Here is a 20970-nt window from a genome sequence, read left to right on the forward strand (position 1 = left end):
GCCTGTAGTTCTAGCTACTTGGGAGGCAGAGGCAGGAGAATCGCTTGAGCCCAGGAGTTGGAGGTTGCTGTGAGCTGTAATGCCACGGCAATCTACCCAGGGCGGCAATCTACCCAGGGCAACAGCTTGAGGCTCTGTCTCAAAGAAAAAGAGCTGAAAATTCTTCTTTTTCTTATGAAAAGTAACACTTTAAACACAAAGATCCCAGAGGGAGACAGAGCCAACCTCTGTGACTAGATTTTCCCAGGAGGTATCATGCAGGTCCTGAGTGTTTGAGGAGTATGTGGGGGTAGAGAACCAACAGAGAAGATGTGGCTAGAGGAGATGGAAGAACTCAAGGTATTCCCTAGGAATGACACAAGATCTCAAATCTGCCTGATGTGCAGCAGTCACTTAACTGGGCCCTGTGGAGTTTGTATTTGGCTCAGAGCATGTTGCTTTTTGCAAGTGTCTTATCAGTATTAATAATAATGATGGTAGCTATGAGTGTTCTTAAGTAGAAAAAAAGAGCATCATGAAAACAAAACATAATTGGAATTATGGATGTGCCTCCACATAAATGTGCCTCCGTCTATGGCTAGACCACAAAAATAGCTTTTCCAATTGCAGAGCTAAGCCAAGAGTTTCATAGAAGCAGCACTGAGAATCTAATTTAAAACAGCCATGGCCCAGAAATTCAGAGACAGGGCTGAACATTGGCCTTTGTTCCTCCCTTTGAACATTTTTTTCCTAGCTCACATTAACTCATGCTCAGGGTCAATTTGGAGGGCCCAGAAGATGATAATTGATGCAAGAAACATTATTTTTGTTGGCCTGAGTTTGACATTAATGCAAACATAGAGAAATGTTTTCGTCTCAAACCTTTATAACCAAGAACCTCTGCAAGTGCAGCTCCAGGCCTGCTGCTCATTTGTGGCTTGTAAATTTTATGAATATCCTGGTGCCTGTGTTAGTCTTGGTGTCAGCAGAAGGTCTCTAGTTGGTGTCATTTTAAGTATAATATTGGTGGTCAGGTGCTCCTGATTTTTCAGAAAAATTACCTTGTTAAAAAAATGTGCTTAGTCTTTCCTGGGAAGTGGCTGATAATGTCAGATCCCTTCAATTCCAGAAAGGCTCAAATTTGCCTATATCAGCATTTTTCTCCAATGAGGCAGGAAACTGTTTGGCTTCTGACATCATCTTTATCAATCATCTCACTATAAACTCCAAGTGAAAATGGCTCTATACCACATGTGATGGGGTTTAGCTAGCTTTAAATAACAGCTCTATACCACATGTGACGGGGTTTAGCTAGCTTTAAATAACAGCTCTATACCACATGTGACGGGGTTTAGCTTTCCCTGCCTTTTGGAATCTGCTTCCTCCACACCCACACATTCCCCTCTCCCACCAGATGTTCCAGCTGTTCTGCAAACACATGCACGTGAACACACACACCACCCAGCCGGGCACGTGTCCCAACCCTGCAGCACACTCCCACTGCTGGTGGCCTGCTTGCTGTACAGGCTACCCCAAGTGCTCCTGCCCATGGAGATGCACAAAATCTCCCTGTCTGTGACAGGTGCTGGCTCCTGTACTAGTTTTCTAGGCTGCCCGTGCTCTTCATTTTTGTGAATCACCCAGCTCCTGTAAGCCCTTGCCTCCCGAATTTTTCTATTTGGCTTGTTTCTGATTTGTTGCTTTGCTTGGACTTGACTTATCTTTGCTTTCTGGTCCCTATCCTTACTTTGTGGAGAACGTCTCCACCTCCACCTGCTCTCGATACACGTGGCTGGTACCTTAACCACTATTTACTGCCACTCTGTTCAGGGATTCCACATGCCACAGCTGTTCATGATTCAAAGGCCGACATTACTCACTGGGGGCCCCCAAGTCACTGTGAAGAATCGTGAGGGTGATGCTGCAGTTCTTCAAAGTTTGGGGAAGATTGCCCAGGCTGTGAGAGATGTACATGCAAATCAATTCCTTCCTTTTAGGCTTTAATTTTTTTTCACTTAATCCTCATTGTCTTTTGAATAAAACCAAACCCCCTTAGCGTGATACAGAATGGCTTCTGTCACCTGGTGCCCTCTCTTTGTGTCACCTATATCATCTCGGAGCTCCAGCCGGTCAGCCTCTCTCCTGCCTCCCTGTCTCTGCACACACTAAGTCTGGGCACTCTGTTCTGCCTGATCAAATCCTATCAACCTTCAAGCTCCGAAGCCCACTCTTCCTGGAGGCCTTTTCAATCCACTGGGACCAGCAGCTCCATTCGCCTCACCACAGTTATTATTACCACCATGGCTCCTGACAATCTCCATTAGGCTCCTGGCTTTGGGTCCCCACTGAACCCTGCATTTGGCTTTGTCACGTTAACATACACTTGAGAAATGTCCCTACTAGACAGAAAATGCTCTGAGTGATGGACTGTGACTGCTTTTTACTTGCAGCAGTGCGAGGCATAGTTTTAAGAGCACTCAGTTATTTTTATCAAATGAATGTGTGCTTGCATACAAGAATTAATCCACTCCCACACTGCCTTATCACACACACACCAAGATGTAGCTCCCAATGGGAAGCTTATCTCAGATCTCACTCAGAATGTTTACACAGCATGTGGTAGATGCTTAGTGAATTTTTGTTAAGTCAAAGACAGAATGAATACACGTATATACAAACTATGGGAAATGTATCCTGAGAAGAGAGGCATTGATGTAGCCTTGCTTCCTTTTAATTGCCATAGGAAGAACATGGGGCTGGAAAATAAGATCAGATTTTACAATCTTCTTACCTATGTTACCTTGAATGAATCATTTTTACCTCTTTGGACTTCTGTTTCCTCAAATGAAATGTTAGAAAAGGTATTTAACACTCCTTGAACATTAGAACTCAATCATTATTAGACCAGCTGCTTTCCATTAAGTGGCATGAATTTGGTTTTCTGTCACTTTTTTGGTCTCATCCTGGAGCATGTTCATGTCAAGTCCTCAGCACTTGGCAGAACAGCAAAGCTGAGACCAAGAGACAGACCAGAGTTTGCCCAAAGTGGGGCGGGAGCCAAGACCTAGTTGTAAAGCAAACTCAGAGCTGGGAGGCATGGCCAAGATGAGACCCCTGACTGAGATAGGGGTAGCACTCAGTGTCCCATGGCAGCCCAAGTTGGCCAGAGATCACCAGGAATCAAGTGTGGAAGGAGGCTGGGCAGTGTGCTTTCAGGGATCTGATGAAAATGTGTCCTGTTCTCAGGAAACTCTGTGGGAAGACCCTGGAAAGGTCACTAGTACCAGCTGTCTGTCTCACGTTATCTGAACGATGAATAAGTGAAAAATCTTTTAGACTTAATCTGTGTCCGCCAGAGCGTAGATGGAAGCCAGGAGGAGGTTAATTTGGGGTTAACAGGAGGGAGAAGACTTTAATCTCGTCCACATGATAATGAAATGAACTCATAAAGTAATGAGGTCTCCATTACTGGAAGAGTTTCCACAGCAGCTGGGTAATTCCTCACCAGGGATGTTGTATTAAGGATTCCTGAATTGTGAAGGTTGGACTAAATGATGTTTAAAGTTTTCTTTCTGATTCTAAGAGACACTTTGCTTCTCATGTCCCATCAAATCTCATCTAAGTAAACACTTTCAGATCTCATAGCCTTTCCTTTTGTGATGTGATCTCAGCACACCCTACTGTTCTTGTGACCAGTCGTTGGAACTCTTTAATCTTGGAATCTCTACCCCCCTACTAAAGCGGAGCTCCCCGAATGGGGCCTCATGTGTGGAGATGTGGCCTGGCCAGGGCCTCTCTAGGAGCATGGCACAGTTTTTACAGGGAGTGGACCTTTTACTTCCTAATCTATTTCTTGTTCTGATCTGAGCCGTGACTGGTTCTGCTATGTGCTCATGCCATCTCAGGTGATGGAACTTCATTTCCATCTCTCAAATAATTGAGAGAGCAGGAGCGTTCGTTTCTGAAATAGTTGGCTGTGTTTCTGCTACAAATACAGATACGGACGTAGGGCAAGTCGTCACGCAGGTGGCAGATACATGGAGAGCACGGAATGAAGAAGAAAAGGTGAAAAGTGTAGGAAAGGAGGGAAATTCTGACGTTTCCAGAATTTATTTGATCTCTACGGTTTTTCTCCCGCTTTTCAGGTAATGCATCCCCCCGCTTTCCCTTCCAGTATCACCCTTCCCCCATTGTTAGTATAAGAAATTTGGGAAGGGCTAACCGTCTACTGCTGGGAAGAAGGGGAATTGTGCCCATCGCCATGACCTCATCCCACTGGCCACAGTAGTCTGTCGAGGCTATTCTGCTTTTGTCCACTGGAGACTCTGGGGTAAATCTTTTAACCTGATCACTGACTCTCAGGCTTGGGAGACGCTTTCTGCACTGGGAGCTTCCATGATCCATTCTTGCTTTCGTAAGAGCCTCGCACTTCATCCCAAATATTTGCTTTCTCTCTCTTTTATTTATTTCTTTTCCTCTTTCATTTTTCTTTTTCATCTCTTCTTTCTCAACTCTCCATGCCACAACATTTCTACTTGTGCAATTTTTTTTTTTTAAACTCTTTGCCCTCTTAGAATCATGGTAAATAGGAATGTGGGTGGTGTTTAAGCTCCATTGTGCATATGAAGAAAAATGCCCAGAAAGGTTAAGTGATGCGCTTAATTTACTGGCAGAGCCAATGAGACCAGAACCCAGATTTCCTGACTTCCCACTGAGTCTCTGTCCAGGAGATCACTCTGTGTTTGCTAATAGCACTGGAGTCCCAAAGAGCATCAAGCTGTTCTCTGTCGTGTGGTCACTGTACCAAAAGAATTTCCCAGAAAACAATCCTAGGGCACTAGAGACTCATAATCTGAGACCACACTGAAGTAAATCAGTAAGAATAATAAGAGCGATGGGACTTACCAGGTGCTTGATTTTTTTTTTTTTTTTTTTTTTTGAGACACAGCCTCAAGCTGTCCCCCTGGGTAGAGTGCCGTGGCATTACAGCTCACAGCAACCTCCAACTCCTGGGCTCAAGCGAGTCTCCTGCCTCCACTTCCCAAGTAGCTGGGACCACAGGCGTCCGCCACAACGCCCAGCCGTTTTTTGGTTGCAGCCATCATTGTTGTTTGGCGGGTCCAGGCTGGGGATTCGAACCCGCCACCCTAGGTGTACGTGGCTGGTGCCTTAGCCGGTTGAGCCATAGGCGCCGAGCCAAGTGCTTGATATTTTTCAAAGAAATTTTCAAGTCCATCACTTTATATGAGGCTTCCCAAAGCCCCTTAAGATAAAAGAACCCATAGGTGCCTCATCTGGCAGGTGAAGGTCAAGAATGGAATCCAGGTCCACAAACCCTCTATGCAGCTCTGCTCAGGAACCCCAGAAAAGGGAATGGAGTGTTTCCATCTTGTGTCAAATGTGGTAGAGACCCTGGGGGCAGATCAAGGGTTCTGGGTTTGGCAATTGGCTCAGGAAGCAGCCTAGTGCCATGTTTGGAGGATGGAGCGAGGCTGGGAGTAGGGCAGGGATGGTGGGGCAGACTCTAGTCCCAGAGGTCAGGCCAGCTCCAGCTCAATCAAGTTCAGTTGGGAGGAACGAGTTCAGGCTGGGGGAGTCAGTTGTGGAAATAGGAATTGTTGAGGGTTGAGGTCCTGATTCCCCAAATCCAGTTGACTTGGTTTGATGACTTGGTTTGAGGGTCCTGATTCCCCAAATCCAGTTGACTTTCTAGGTGAGCTAGAAAGTTTAACCCAGGCATGGTGGTAGTTGAAAGTAAAAAGGAATGGAAACTGGAAATAAAATCAGAGTGGCACCAGCAGTGTGGATAGAAAGCAGAAGTAATCTGTTTCAGGGTAACAAAGAGAAATTTTATTTAGGAAGAACAAAGAGAAAGTTTAGAGTACTTCCAAAGAGAGTTGGAAGCAGGCCCCTCTCATGAAGGGGAGAAGGTGAGAGAGAGGAGAAGTAAAGGCCTGCAGGGGTGCAAATTATTGGACTCTCTGCACCTCCAGGCAGTATTGTCCTTTTCTATTGGTCATTGACTGTCTCTTTCTATTGGTCATTGGTTACCTAGGTTACTTCATACCCACTTCTTATGTGCCCTCCAGACTTCCTGGTTCAGCAAGTCAGGTTTCCCACCTACTCTCCTCGAAGCCCCTTTCTTAGTGTCCCTTCTTATGGGTGAGCTGGGTAGTGGCTTCCTAGGGAGTCAGGTGGCCCTCTAGGATCTGATGTACACTCTAATTGGAGATTCTGAAGTTTGGAGAGAACCCTGCTCTTAGCAAATAGGAATCTAATATAATCTTAGATTATCTGGCCACTTATGCAGTGAGTATTAGCAAGTGCCTGCTGAACAAAAATAGATCTCTATCATATTTATAATCTCATGAGGTTATATATATATCTCATATTCTTACTAACACATAACCAAATCATAGGATATATGCTATTATCTTCCATTTTATGGATTAGGAAACTGAGGCTCAAAGAGGTTAATTTGTTTGCTCAAAGTCCCACAGTTAGATAGAAGCTGAGCCAAGTCCCAAATCCACATTTTCTGAGTTCTTTCACTGGTCCTTACAGCTGCTTTCCATATGTTAAGTTCCTAAATTTCAAGGTATTAGGCCTGGAAGAGAAATAGAGAAAAACACCTTTGGAATTATTGCTTATGGTTTTACTTTATCTTTATGGGCTGGAAAACCTCAATGCACAGCTGAAATCTGACTTTTTGTTAAGCTTCAAAGTGGGCCTTTGTGTGATTGGTATTCACTTTTAAGTCAACCAAGAACAAGTCTCCTTAAACTTGGAATTAATCTCCATACTCTCATATACCCTGACTTGTGTCAGGTACCCTAATTATGTGGCCAAGTGGAACATCACAGTGGGATTGGGCTATAGATAAGGGTTTCTTGGGTACAGTGGTTATGGGTGAGAGGCCTAAGGACATAGTGCAGGCCGCCTGGGTCCTCCTGTAATAAAGGAAGGTCACAGTCCCACTCCCTGGGCTAGGGCATGCAGTTGAGCTCATGGTTCAAGTCTTCTTTCCGGCTCTCTGTGGCCTGTGCCCTGACCAAAGGCCAAACCCTTCTAAGCCTTGCCCCTGACCCTCATGGGCACATGAGGCTCTACTGCCCCTGAGAGACCTCATCCTGATAACGCAGCTCACCTCCATGTATGCTGTCCTAACTTCCAGATGGTGAAGCCTCTGCCCCCTGGAAGCTGCCTGCCTGGGTCTTGATGGAGATCCTTAACTATCTGGCAGTGAATTTTTCCCTGTCAGAATGTTCTTCTGTTGCTGCTGCTCCCTTTTCTTTCTATACAGAAGCAGCTGCTCTTCTGCCCTTTCCTTGGCATAGTTTTTGTACTGTAGGGAAGGGAGTGTATTATAAAAAACTCTGGGATGAGTCAGAACCGGGCTGAAGTGTAAGATACCTTTACCAGACATTTATTGGGCTCCAAGCCCTCAGCCTGAGTCAGGGCCAGGGCCCCAGGTCTGAATAAGATCCTGTCCCTGTCCTGCGACCACTCTGAGCCTGGAATACAGACCCAAGAAGACATATCATCCACTGTGACAAGTGCTCCCGTGAGCTCCAGCCTGGAATCCTGGCCATCACCGATGTCACCTACCCTGAGGTATAGCACCTCATGCTCCATGTTTCCACCAGGTTCTCCGGGCCCTGACATCTGCTTTGGGAACAAGCTCTGCTGTCTGCTGTACCGCCCACTGCCCCTAAATGTAGAGGTTTTCATCAGTAGATGGATGGATAGACAAAATGCAGCATTCCACCCAGGGAATGAAATTCTGACATGTGTTTCAACACGAATGAACCTGAAAGACATAACACTGTATGAGATAAGCCAGACGCAGCAGGAAGAATACGCTATGATTTCGTTTGGGGGAGGTACTTAGAGTAGTCGAATTCATAGAGACAGAAAGTACAATGGTGGTTGCAGGGGCTGTGGGCATGGAGGCTGGAGAATTACGTTTTATGGGTACAGAGTTTCAGGTTGGGAAGATTAAAAAGTTCTAGAAATGGATAGTGGTAACAGTTACACAATAATGTGTATGTATTTAATGCTGCTGAAATGTGCTCTTTTTTTTTTTTGAGACAGAGCCTCAAGCTGTCCCCCTGGGTAGAGTGCCATGACATCACAGCTCACAGCAACCTCCAACTCCTGGGCTCAAGCTAGTCTCCTGCCTCCGCCTCCCAAGTAGATGGGACCACAGGCACCTGCCACAATGCCTGAATATTTTTTTTTTGGTTGCAGCCATCATTGTTGTTTGGCAGGCCCGGGCTGGATTCGAACCCGCCACCTTAGGTGTATATGGCTGGTGCCTCAGCCACTTGAGCCACAGGCACCGAGCCTGAAATGTGCTCTTAAAAATGGTTGAAAGGGTAAATTTTATTTATGGTTTACCACAAAAAAACATGTAGAGACTTAGAAGCACAGTTTTATATCTTTGTGTGGGTTGACTGGGCTCAGCTGGGTTGCGGGGGGCTCCTTATCTAGCTGCAGTCTGGTGGCCGCTGCGGCCAGACACCGAAGGTGGTGCCTTGGAGGAGCCACCACTCTACTTTGTCCAGCAGAATAGCCTGGGCTTCTTACAAAGAGTCTCAGGTTTTGAGAAGCCTGGAGACAGCGGCCTATGGGTCAATTAAGGGCTATGACCAGAATTGTCACAGTGTCTCTTCTGCCACATTGTGTTGGTCAGAGTAGTAACAGAGCTCACCCAGATCCAAGAGCAGGAAACACAGCAACTCTGTCCTTGTTTTTTTTTTTTTGAGACAGAGTTTCACTCTGTAGCTCAGGCTAGAGGGCCATGGCATCAGTCTAACTTACAACCCCAAACTCCTGGGTTGGAGGATTCTATTGGCTCAGCCCCCTGAGTAGCTGGGACTACAGGTACCCACCACAATACCCAGCATATTTTTCTATCTTTAGTAGATATGGGGGTCTTGCTCTTGCTCAGGCTGGTCTTGAACTCCGGAGCTCAGGCTTCCACCTGCCTCAGCTTCCCTGAGTGCTAGAATTACAGGTGTGAGCCACCAGCCAGGCTCAGAAACACTGTCTTGGTGAAGGAGGGGCAAGGTGACATTCCAGAAGGGGCGGGGATGAAAGATGTTGCACTGTCTTTGGAAAACCTACAGCCTGAAGCCTGGTAGCAGGAGTATAGAAGAGTTTAGGCAAGGAAGGGCCTCGGGGAGGTATACACTTCTCTGCAGACCCCTTCTTAGGAGAATTGATCCTCAGATGTTGTTAGAGTTTGAAGAGACCTTGGAAACCAATTGTTAGTGGTGACTTTTATAAATTTACAGATCCAGAGTGAAGTAGAGCTGGAACAAAACCTCCCAACACTGGCCACATGGCTCCCCCACCACCCAGACAGCTGTGGGGCTTCACCCAGAGGGACCTCTGTGTGTTGTGAGCAGGAATATGAAGTCTGGTAGAAAGATGGGTGTGAGGAGAGACCAGGACCCTGGGTGGGGTGCAGCAGCAACAGGCTATCACCTTAGAGGCTGGGCAAGCCACTTCCTCTGCGGGGCTAGAACTGTCAGGAGCTTGTGGGCCTCACTGGGCAGGGCTGTGCAGAGACACCTGGTGTGGCCTTCCTTGTTCTTAAAACAGGCTTCCTGAGGAGGCTATGACCTCAGGAGTTACTCATTTAATTGGGCTCAAGAGTTGGGAAGAAGCTGGTTAGCCTGCCACAGGCTCAAGGAGCTCTGGGTTGAGACTTAGAGATTTGCAAGTTTAAATATAGACAAATGCTGAGAATGTCATTTGGCAAATCCAATCATTGGCACTCGTATGCATTTCTAATCAGACTTTGCTTTCTTTGCTTTAAGTGGAAAATTCTTTGTTGCAGCCTTTGGTGACCTTTAAAATTCTATGAAATTTGCAAGTGCTTTACAAGCACTCCCTGTGGACTTAGAGACATGAGTATTATTTTTGTGTGTTGATAATTGCATTGAAGACTGAGATGTTAAGTAATGCTGATGTTTTACAACTAGTTTGTAAGTAGGACCTTAATAAATGATTTTCAAAAGTTTTTCCATGTTTTGGGGATTGCTCAAATTGCTCATATATATATTCATGAAATTCCATGGAGGTGGAGGTGGCGAGGACGGAAGCAAACATGTTTTCTTTGTAATACATAGTTCTTGCCTGTGTGCCCACAGTGATGTGGGCCTTTCTGGTGAGCCGTGAGACTGGCCATGGATAAACCAAAATGCAGTTGGTTTTGGGGCATGCACACAGTCCTGATCATCTTTGAGGTTGTCTGTGGCTTATGGCCCAGTTTGGGCAGCCAGAAAGGAGAACTGCCATAGCGATGATCATAGTGTGTGTAATTGGATTTTGTGTCTGCTCACTGGGGTGAATAAAGCCAGGTGGGAGAAATTCTTTCAAACTGGTGTTAACGGGCACATGACGTGAATCAATAGAAACATGAGCAGAGGGTCCAAGCCTGAGTGGCTGATTTGCTGCCCTGTGTCTTCCCCCAGCAGCTGTTCCCTCCCCAGGAAGCTGTCCGTGCTCCTGGGCCAGCGCTGCATGTTATGCTGCCTATTTCTAACCTCCTAGTACACTTTAGAGGAGGACGAGAGTGCATTGTTATTTGTTGTGTTCTCTGGCTTTTTCTACTAGGTTATAAGCACCTTAGAAGCAGGAGCATATATAGATTGCCTATTCCTAATCCAAAAATCTGAAATAAAAAATGCTCCAAACTCTTGAAACTTTTTGAAGGCTAAACTTGGGCTTAAAGAAAAGGCTCATTGGGGACCAGGCATGGGGGCTCATGCCTGTAATCTTAGCACTATGGGAGGCCAAGGCGGGTAGAGTGCCCTGAGCTCACAGGTTCGAGACCAGCCTGAGCCAGATAGAGACCCCCTGTCTCAAAAATAGCCAGGTGTTATGGTGGGCACCGGTAGTCTTAACTACTTGGGAGGCTGAGGCAAAAGAATTGCTTTTAGTTTGTTGAGTTTGCTATAAGAAATTATATTAGACTGCGTAATTTATAAACAAAAGAAATTTATTGCTCACAGTTCTGCAGGCTAGCAAGTCCATGATCAAGGTGCCAGCAGATTAGATGTCTAGTAAGTGGTCACAGAAGGTTCCTTTTTGTGTCCTTACGTGGTGAAAGGGGAGAACGAGCGCCCTAGGGCCTCTTTTATAAGGACACTACTCCCATTTTTGAGGGCTGTGCCTTTATGACCTAGTCACCTACCAAAGGCCCCACCTCTTGATACTAAGTTGCAACATACTAATTTTAGGGGAGGCAAAGATTCAAAGCATAGAAATAATGTTATCCTTGTTTCATAGCTGAGGAAACTGAGGCTCAGGGAATTGAAGCAACTTTCTCCATGTCACACTGTTAGTCAAGTGGCAGGGGTGGTGTTCATACACAAATGCCTTTCCCCACCATGCCACCAGGAAATCAGGCTGTACTTATCTCTGTGGTCTCCATGCTGTTCAACTGGGAACCTAGCTCTTAAGAGATACAGTAATGATTCACTGAGTGAACCAGCAGGGACGTGTGATACAAAAACTTGTGCTAGGACATTGGCCAACATTCCGGAAAGCCCAGCATCCAAGGGTAGACACCCTGGAGGTCGCCCCTGCAGGTGGTCCTGAACTTCTCTACAGGCCTTTCCAATCTGATCTAAGCTTGTTTAATGTGTGGGAAGGAATTCCATTTCAGAGCATTAAATATCTTTTCCGGGCCATTTAGCTACCTGCCTCCTGTCAAAACACTAAAAGCAAAGCAATTACATGATAATTAAGACAAATTACTTGACCAGTTTTCATAGTAAAGCAATCGATTTTGGTTATTCCCCACTAAATACTATGCACTAAATTCTTAAGTCTGGAGAGAGAACTTCCAGGACTTCTGCTTACCTTGAGAAGGGCAAAGGGCCTGATGGGGTGAGGGGCAAGGAGATTTGCATATGGTATTTAAGGCTGTAATTTGAGCCAAACTCCTTTCAGCTAATTTTATCCCACCTTATTTCCATGACTTCCTTTGAGAATTCAGAATCAATAGTCAGGGGCCACCATCTAGTAACCACAGGGTCTATTCTCCAGCCCAGCCCTGGGAACCCCTTGGGGGTGCCACCCATTCTCTCTCTCTCATCTCTCTCTCTCTGTTTTGCTCTTTCCACTGAAGAGCCCACAGAGCACAAATGCCAGCAGACAGCCCTGAAAGCCAGCCTTGTTTGCCCAGCCTCTGATAAAGGCTTGCTTGTCTGCCTCATTCTGAAGGCCAGGGTGGGCTGCATTTTTGAGAGAGTGGGAAGTCCCAGGGTCCTCTTTGTGTTGCTCCTGAGACCAGAAGGTAGGAGCAGTGTGAAGACGCAGGCTGTCATTAGTGCTGCCAGAACCCAGTCCACTCAGGGAGCAACATGGTACCACAGTTGTGGTGAATGGAGCTGCAAACCCCGGGAACTTGGGGTCCACAAAAGCCCCGCCTCTGCCCAGGGGCCCCAGTGTCCACGCAGGGCAACAGGCCACTTGCTCCCTAGCTTCCAGCCTGGCAGCCAGGCTCCCTGAAACTGCCCCCTACCCTCTTACCCCTGACCAAATCAGTAAGCCCCAGAAACTTCCCATCTCCATTGTCCTTGCTCGTTAATTTTTCAAGGCCTGGAGATGGAATTTCCTGCCTTAGTGGTTCCTGAATCCCTGGTTTTATCTTGGCTTTTCTGGGTGTGTCTTACTTTCTCCTTTTTATTTCTCTCTCCTGTAAAATGACTCAGCTTTCAACTTTGGAGGGCCTGGGGCTTCTCCCTTTCTCTTTGTATTCAGTTCTCTTCTAGCCCTGAGAGCCCCCATCTCTACACCTTTACCCCCTGGTTTTTTCTCAAGGCCCTGCCACGGTATCTGGTTCCACGTGATGCCCCCTGACCTGACCTGTGTGTATAAACCAGCTCCTCTTCCCGCCTCCCACTTCTCCTTTGTCTTCTAGATCACATTTGCTATCCAAGTCCTCTCAAGCTTTTTTATGAAATATTCCTTTACCTTCTCTTTCCCCTATGCCGATCTTCACCTTGTAGTCAGTATGATATGCTGGAAAGTGTGGATTTGGGGACAGAGACAGGGTTCAGTTCTGATAGCACCATTTTCTGGCTATGCAACCTCAGGCAGGTGGCAAGACTTAAGCCTCTGATTCCTTGTCCACAAATTAGACACGTGTAGAAACATGGACCTGTGCTCGCCACATACAGAGCAAGGTTCCTCAACTGCGGTGCTGACGCTGGGCTGGAAAATTCTCTGTTGTGGGGGGCTGTCTTGTGCATTGTAGGACGTTTGCTAGTGGCATCTTCCCACCCCCAGCAGATACTGCCAAATGTTCTCTGGGGAGCTAAGCTGCTTCTGTTTGAGAACCGCTGGTGTACAGTGATGCCAAGTCTTGGGTTGTGGGTGACAGCATGGACCCAGGTTTGCAGGTTTGACCTCTCAGTCATTAGCCACCTGTCTGAGGGGCCTTCATCACTTCTGGTCAGTCTTTTCCTTGATTACCTTTCATGTCTCCAGGCACTGTGCAGACTTGCTTCATTACGTTGTGCTAAATTGAGTTGTGAAATGAAAGGCATGTTTTTCCATGTTTTTCTTGTGCTGGAGAATGAGAGACCAATTTAGAGAGACTCCAGGACTCTCACAGGAAACCTCGCAAGCTTGGCATAGCCTACCCCTCCCCCACCCAAGAATGGTGAATAAAGATCTAAGATCACCCCCCACTCCCTGTGTAAGCGCTATGCTACCTTTGTGTTTTAATGCCTGGTCTGTGAGATTTTACTAGCACTAACTATTTGGTCCTTGTGAAGTAGGTGCTATTTATTTTCACTTTAAGGGTAAGGAAATCAAGACCAAGGGATGGGAAACAACATGCCTTAGAGATAGTAACTAGAGAAACTGCGATGAGAGGCTAAGTGACTTGGGCACAGAAGCCCACGGCACTAGACCTCCGTGCTCTTCTGCCTTCTTGGGTTGAGGTTTAGCTGTGGCTAGAGCCCAGAAGCCATGAAGGAGGAACTCCTCTTAACTGGGCTTCAAAAGTTCCCCATCTAAACACTCACAGTTTCTAAGGATGGAGAGCACATCTGCATGTCAGGCAGATGGCAGGCTGAGAGCATGAGCTTCAAAACTGTGTCTGGCACAAGCTTTGGTTGTACCGTATGCCAGGTGCCCACTGTCTTCAGAGAGAATAGCCCAAGAGTTCAGTGCCATTCTGATTGCAGGTGAGAGGCTGACCCTTACCCCATAGCCTCCTCTGCAGGGGGTCACTGAGGTCCTCTCCAGGGGCCTGTGAAGGGTAGGTGACCAGGTGGGGACATGGCGGTATTGGGGAATAGGGGCTGCAGCTCCCTGGCCCCAGGCAGAGGACATGCTTGGTGTCCAGCAGCACTGCAGAGCCCTGATTCCGTGTGTATGCACATGCGTATGAATGGGGGTCTGAGGCCTCTGATGCTCCCTGCCCTGGCCAGGAGATGCTGGGCCTGGGTTGGGGGAAGCTTTAGTGGTGCTGGTCAGAGTAGCAATGAGGACAGCTGTCGAATGCTGCTGAGGATGCTCTGGGGAAGAGAGCCCCCACAGGCTTGCTGAGGTCAGTGGCAGAATTCATTCAGCCATGGCCCATGTGGGGCTCTTTGGTCCCCTCTCTGGGAAAGCAAGGCAGGGCGGGGATGCCCTACTGTGAGGACTGCTGGTGTCTTAGGGAAAGACTTGTGCCCACTGTTTGTCTCTAGAGCAAAGCTAAGAGCCTGCTAAGTCAAAGAAGCTGCTACAGGCCCAAAGTCCATCCTCATGGTCATAACAGAGAGGTGGCAACAGAACAGGAAGTCTGAAGTTAAAGGTGGACTGCGTGTTCCCTTTGTCTTGTGCATGCTCCAGAGGGTTCAGAGACACCCCTCCATGGGCCTCTGAGGGAAGCCTCCTGTTTCTCCCTCCTCCTAGAGGGCCTTGGGAACATTAGTATCCTACAGGTTCTGGGAAGGATTGCAATGGAAAGACCTGTAAACCTGGATTTCTCAAATACATTTGACCGTGGGTTGTTTCTCTCTACATCTATTAACTTTTTTCCATTGTGGGAGATGCTATCTTTAAAAATGTCTTAGTTTGAGGTACTGTCACAAAATACCATGGACAGAGTGGCTTATAAATAACAGAAATTTATTTCTCACAGTTCTAGAGGCTAATAGGCTAAAATCAGGATGCCAGCATGGTTGGGTTCTAGAGAGGGCCCTTTCCCAGGTTGCAAAGATTGACAGTTTCTTACTATATCTTAATATGGCAGAAGGAGGGTGAACTAACTCTCTGGCCTCTTCTTAAAAGGGCACTAATCCCATCCATGAGGACTCCATCCCCATGACCTAATCACTTTCCAAAGGCCTCCACCTCCAAATCCTATCACATTAGAAGTAGTGTTTCAAAATATTAGGGTTTGTAACATGATTAGATCCCGAGGGCAGGGTGAAGGTAGAGTCATGATTTGGGCAGAATGAAGACATAGTTCTGGAAAAGGAGTTGACCTGGTGCTAAACCAAACTCCAGATTTGGGGTTCCTTAGTTTTTCCCTAACTAGTGAAAGTATATGTTCCAAAGGTTAGAGTTGGTACAAAGGAGAAAGAGAAAGGGAGAAGGAAGGAAAAGTAACATTGAATACCTCTTTTGAGGCAATTTACATATGAGGTAAATATTAGTATCACTATTTTATAGATGAGGAAACTGAGGCTTATGGTCCTCTGCTTAGCAAATTTCTGTAGCCTCTGTGAGAGTGACATAAATATGGTATGGATTCATAAAAATGTCACGATGATAAGAATAAAATTCTAAAATCAGAATGCCCTATCTAATTCCAAATCATTTTTTAAAATTCATGTAAAGACCATTTCTTGGGACTGGCCAGTTTGGGTTGGTATCTGTTCATATTGTGTTCAAAGATGAACACAGCTGGGTAGTAGTTAAAGTGATGAGAACATGTTTTAATTGTTCATAATCATTGCAATAGGGAAAAGAGTCCACTGTGAACTGAACTCAACTTTGAGTTGTATGCAGATATAGAGGTGTCTTGGGTATTTTAAAAACAGAATGAGCTCAGTAGAGTCAGGGATGTGAAAATTTTTTAAAAAGTCAGAAAGAGAGTGTTGGTCCGTGTGAAACCCATTTGGGTTTGCAAATTGGCACTTATGGAGTTAAGCTCTTACCCTCCCATGGAGTCTGGGAGAGAGGGCCCCTGTCATGAGATGTTGACTGATGCAAACAGTAAATTCTGTAGGCAGCCTTGAGTTTTCCCAGGGAGGCGCTTTAAGAGGGGCCTAGTATCATTCTAGGATGTGACCTTGAGCCATGAGAAACTATATTAGTGTTTTTTTAAGGCTCTATAGGCCATAATTGAAAGACCTATTTAAGAAGCAGGCTCTAAGGCTGACTAGACTTTGGTCAAAGAGAGAATCATTGTTACTATTCTCTAAATTTAGGAAATGAACAAGTTATTAAAGTAAGATTAAAAAAAATAGCCAGGGCTTTGCAGACGCTGTCGCTTCTTAACAATCGTCTTCTATCAGCCATGGCCAACCCCAGTGTGTTCTTCAATATTGCCGCCAACAGTGAGCCCTTGGGCTGCGTCTCCTTCGGGCTGTTTGCAGACAAAGTTCCAAAGACAGCAGAAAACTTTCGTGCTCTGAGCACTGGAGAAAAAGGATTTGGTTATAAGGGTTCCTGCTTTCACAGAATTATTCCAGGGTTTATGTGCCTGGGTGGTGACTTCACACGCCAGAATGGCCCTGGTGGCAAGTCTATCTACGGGGAGAAATTTGAAGATGAAAACTTTGTCCTGAAGGAGACAGGTCCTGGCATCTTGTCCATGGCAAATGCTGGACCCAACACGAATGGTTCCCAGTTTTTCATCTGCACTCCCAAGACTGAGTGGTTGGATGGCAAGCGTGTGGTCTTTGGCAAGGTGAAAGAAGGCATGAATATTGTGGAAGCCATGGAACGCTCTGGGTCCAAGAATGGCTAGACCAGCAAGAAGATCCCCATCACTGACAGTGGACAGCTGTAATACATTTGACTTAATGTTTCAACCACCAAACCATCCCTCCTGTAGCTCAGGAGAGCCCCCGCTACCCCATTTGCTCGCAATATCCTGTAATCTCTGTGCTCTCACTGCAGTTCTTTGGGTTGCATATGGTCCTTATTCCTCTCCATGTCTAGCTGGATTGCAGAGTTAAGTTTATAATTATGAAATAAAAACTAAATAATAAAAAAAAATAGCCAAGACCCAAATTCATGCTGGAAAAGCAAAGGTTAAATGCCACAGGGGAGGGGCAGCGTTGGAGAGTTGAACTGGAATCGGTACTGATAGTATCCAAAGGCATGGGCAGATTTTGCTGTGGTTTAATATTTGACAAATGTTATTTCCTGTCACATAACTGAACTAAGTACCACACGTTTTTGTGATTGAATGTTATGAGCTGCAGAACATACATGCTAATAACATGGTTCAGGCAGCCTGTGGGCACTTCTCAAATGACCTAGAAGGAGGGTAAAGTTTTTTCATTTTCCTTGAGGTTTTGTGTTGTCTTCTGATTCCTTTCTTGTCTTAAACTTTCAGATTCCCCCCCTAAAGGGAAAACTTTTATAGAAGTGGTATTTTAAACATTGTCATAGCAAACCTTTAAAAAAATTCTTCACGCATGCATTTTTACACATTGGCCTATCCTTGACTTTGGCTTTGTTTTCAGGATATACATTCTGGAATAGCAGTGAGGGTAATGAGATTGCAGACCGCCAACCACACAAAACAAGAAGGCGGCTTTGCAAAGACAGCTCCAGTCCAGTTACAGTGTTGCTCTTGAGGAGTCTGGCGCTGCAGGCAGTCTGAGCATTCCTTATTTGGGGAACAGCCAATGAAACCACACAGATATTGACATTAAGACATTCTTTCTCTAGATTATGCAGCATTGCTACAGAGCAAAAAAGTCCCAGGCATAAAGGAGTCAATTCAGCCATCTGCAAAGGGGAGGATGTTCTTGGGAGTCCAGATGTGTTCCTGGGGCTTGAGTAGGAATTGGCCTGACAGTGACAGTTTGGTTGGGGCTGATAACTAGGAGGCTACTGAAAAGTGTTGGTGATGTGTTCCTGAGCTCTGCTAATGCCTCCTCAGCATCAGTCTTCTGCTGACATCTGGCAGATTCAGAGAGGCCAGACATTAAGGATTATATTACAGAGTGTTTTTCTCTACAGATAAACACCAAAGAGGGGACAAAGTCTTCAGCTGCAATTGGCCTGGAATGCTGCTTCGCCAAGCACAGGTATCTAATCTGATCTCTACAATCTGCAGGAGAAGGTAGAACTTCATATTTACATTTTGTTTGAATGTTTTCTGGAGAAAAGTAAAGGAAAAGTACAATGAACAGCAGATGTAGACCCTTGAGAATAGAGGGAGTGGAGAGATGGTATGGGAGAGGACTTGGCAGGGAGTTAGATGAAGTTTGGAGAATTAGACAGTATAACGAGGTTACCACTAGAAGAAAAGAAAGCATCTCAATATATTTGTTAGAAATAGTTCTGAGAAATTGTTCATCACAAAGAGCAAGATGGCCAGTTGATGCAGTCAAGAAGGGACAGGAAATAGGGCAGGCTGAGTTATGAAAGTTATTCTCAGAAATGACCCAAATTGATACTGAGCAGTTGTTGTCCTTGACTAACTTTGGGGGAAACCATCCCAGAGTCTGTTTTTCTTACAGTTTGAGGTCCAACGGCTAGACACACATGGTGAGCTCGGTGGAAAGACAGGGTCTTCTCAGGTGAGAATAGCATCCTTCCGATTTAGGGCATTCCTGGCTTTAGGAAGTGTTGGCTATCCACTGGTGCTGTTTCCCTAAGTGAAGGGAGGGGTGGTGGAAAGTGCTCAGAAAAGGCAGGACGTCTGCCACCAGCAAGTCTCTGGGTCTCTCTGGACTTCTGGGCTGCTGGACTTTGGGATCAGACAGACCTGGGCACAGGCTGGGCTCTGCCTTTACCTGTTGGGCAGCTTTAGGGAAGTAGCTTCACCTTGTTGTACTTTATTTTCCTCTTCTACAAAAGGATGATGCTTTACCTGATGAAGTTGTCAGTATCAAATGAGGTCATGCACATATAGCCCTGTGCATACCATGGGCACGTCGTCTGTGATCAGTGTTTGTTAGTGTGGTTAAGTGAACAGAATACCCTCAATTTCTTCTTTACTCTAAAATTCAGTGATTCTTTGAAATGGGGAGGGAAGTATTGAGGTTTACTTTAAGGAACAGTGGAAAAAAAATTTTAAATTATCTAGGTGAAAATTTATTGAACTGTGTGTATTTGTGTCAGGCATTTATTTGTAGGCAATATGAAAAATACTCCAATGAATGAGACATGCTCCCTTCTTGAAAATGCTTCCCTCTGACTCCCAATAGAATGTATGAATTTTTCCTATAATTGAATGTTTTTGTCCCTAAATTCTTTTTGGTAAGACCATTTTTCCATACTAGTGGCTTATTCATAAGGTTTGTTGTGAGTACAACTTCATCAGGTAAAGCATCATCCTTTTGTAGAAGAGGAAAATAAAGTACAACAAGATGAAGCTACTTCCCTAAAGTTGCCCAACAGGTAAAGGAGGAGCCCAGCCTGTGCCCAGGTCTGTCTGATCCCAAAGTCCAGCAGCCCAGAAGTCCAGAGAGACCCAGAGACTTGCTGGTGGCAGACGTCCTGCCTTTTCTGAGCACTTTCCACCACCCCACTCTTCACTAGGGTATAACTGCAGTATTATCACAGGCTGTGTATCCTTTATCCAAAATGCTTTTTGGATTTTGGATCCTTTGTATTTGCATTCTGAACCTTCTGAACCCCAAAGTGTCCTGAAAAGCATTTCCTTTGCATGTCATGTTAGCACTTAAAAATTTTTGAAGTCTGGAATATTTCAGATTTTGGATTTGGGGATTAGGAATGCTTAACCTGTATTGATATTTAAGGCATTGCTATTTGTAAAGGATTTATTTTTAAACAATTTAGAATGAACTCATGATAATTTCCATTATACTCTAACAAGAATTCTAATATGATATCTTTTCTCTTCTTTTTTTTGGTCAGTGGTAAGATAGGGTTTTATTAAAAAGTAATACAGAAGGAATAAAAAGTAAATCACCGCACTTCCTAGCCTCATCTGAGACTTTATTTTTCTTGTTGAATGTTAAAGTGTTTTTTTTTTGAGACACAGTTTCACTTTATTGCCTTCGGTAGAGTGCCAGAGCATCACAGCTCACAGCAACCTCCAACTTATGGGCTTAGGCGATTCTCTTGCCTCAGCCTCCTGAGTAGCTGGGACTATAAGTGCCCATCAGAACGCCCGGCTATTTTTTTGTTGCAGTTTGGCCAGGGCCAGGTTCGAACTTGCCACCCTGGGTATATGGGGCCGGCGCCCTACCCACTGAGCCACCGGCACCGCCCTCTAATGTTAAAGTTTGATCTAGTAGTAGCATTACTTCTCTCCAAGAGAGGTCAAAGCTTTGTCCTAACCCTTGGAGAACATCTGTGTACCTATCTGGGTCATCAGAAAATTTACCTAAATCAACCTTAGTTTGTTTTAAATCTGCCAGAGGGAGTGAATAATCCCACATTTCCCCTCTTACCACCCGCAGTCTGGACCAAGGGACACAAAAAAAGAGGATCGAGCGGAAGGAAGCCTGGGTGGAACTGGTCCTATTGATTTTGGACCAACTGATGAGTAGGAACTCTCAGACCAGAATAGAAAGGTGGGCTCATATACAGGCAAGGAGGGAAGGAGGTGAGAGAAATAGAAGTGAGTATAAAGAGTGTTGACAGAGAGAGGCAGCACAGGATAGGAGAGGGGAGAAAGAGGAGCGCAGTAGGAAACAAGCCTGCCCTGGCCATGGGGAGCCAGAGCCTTAGCTGCTGACCCCAGAACAGCAACCCATTCCTGCCTGTTCAGCAAGCACAAAGGTTTGGGTTTCTTTTTTTTTCTTTTTTTTTTTTTTT

The 20970-nt window shown here is 45.6% G+C and overlaps 1 protein-coding gene and 1 pseudogene across 2 annotated transcripts in view; both read left to right on the top strand.

Moving 5' to 3' along the window:
- Nucleotides 1-16515: 16515 nt before the first annotated feature.
- LOC100950403 lies at nt 16516-17008 on the top strand (annotated as a pseudogene). The gene has a single exon (XR_001161192.2). The product of XR_001161192.2 is annotated as a peptidyl-prolyl cis-trans isomerase A pseudogene (transcript).
- Nucleotides 17009-18215: 1207 nt separating this feature from the next.
- The window catches only part of STON1 (stonin 1), a 25112-nt gene continuing 22357 nt past the window's right edge, over nt 18216-20970 (top strand). Inside the window, exon 1 of the mRNA XM_012804004.2 lies at nt 18216-18266. The gene's annotated coding sequence lies outside the window, so the exon portion shown is untranslated. The remainder of the gene's footprint in view (nt 18267-20970) is intronic.

The sequence above is a fragment of the Otolemur garnettii genome, unplaced genomic scaffold, assembly GCF_000181295.1.
Source record: "Otolemur garnettii isolate 467f Iridium unplaced genomic scaffold, OtoGar3 scaffold00024, whole genome shotgun sequence".
Lineage (NCBI taxonomy): Eukaryota > Metazoa > Chordata > Mammalia > Primates > Galagidae > Otolemur > Otolemur garnettii.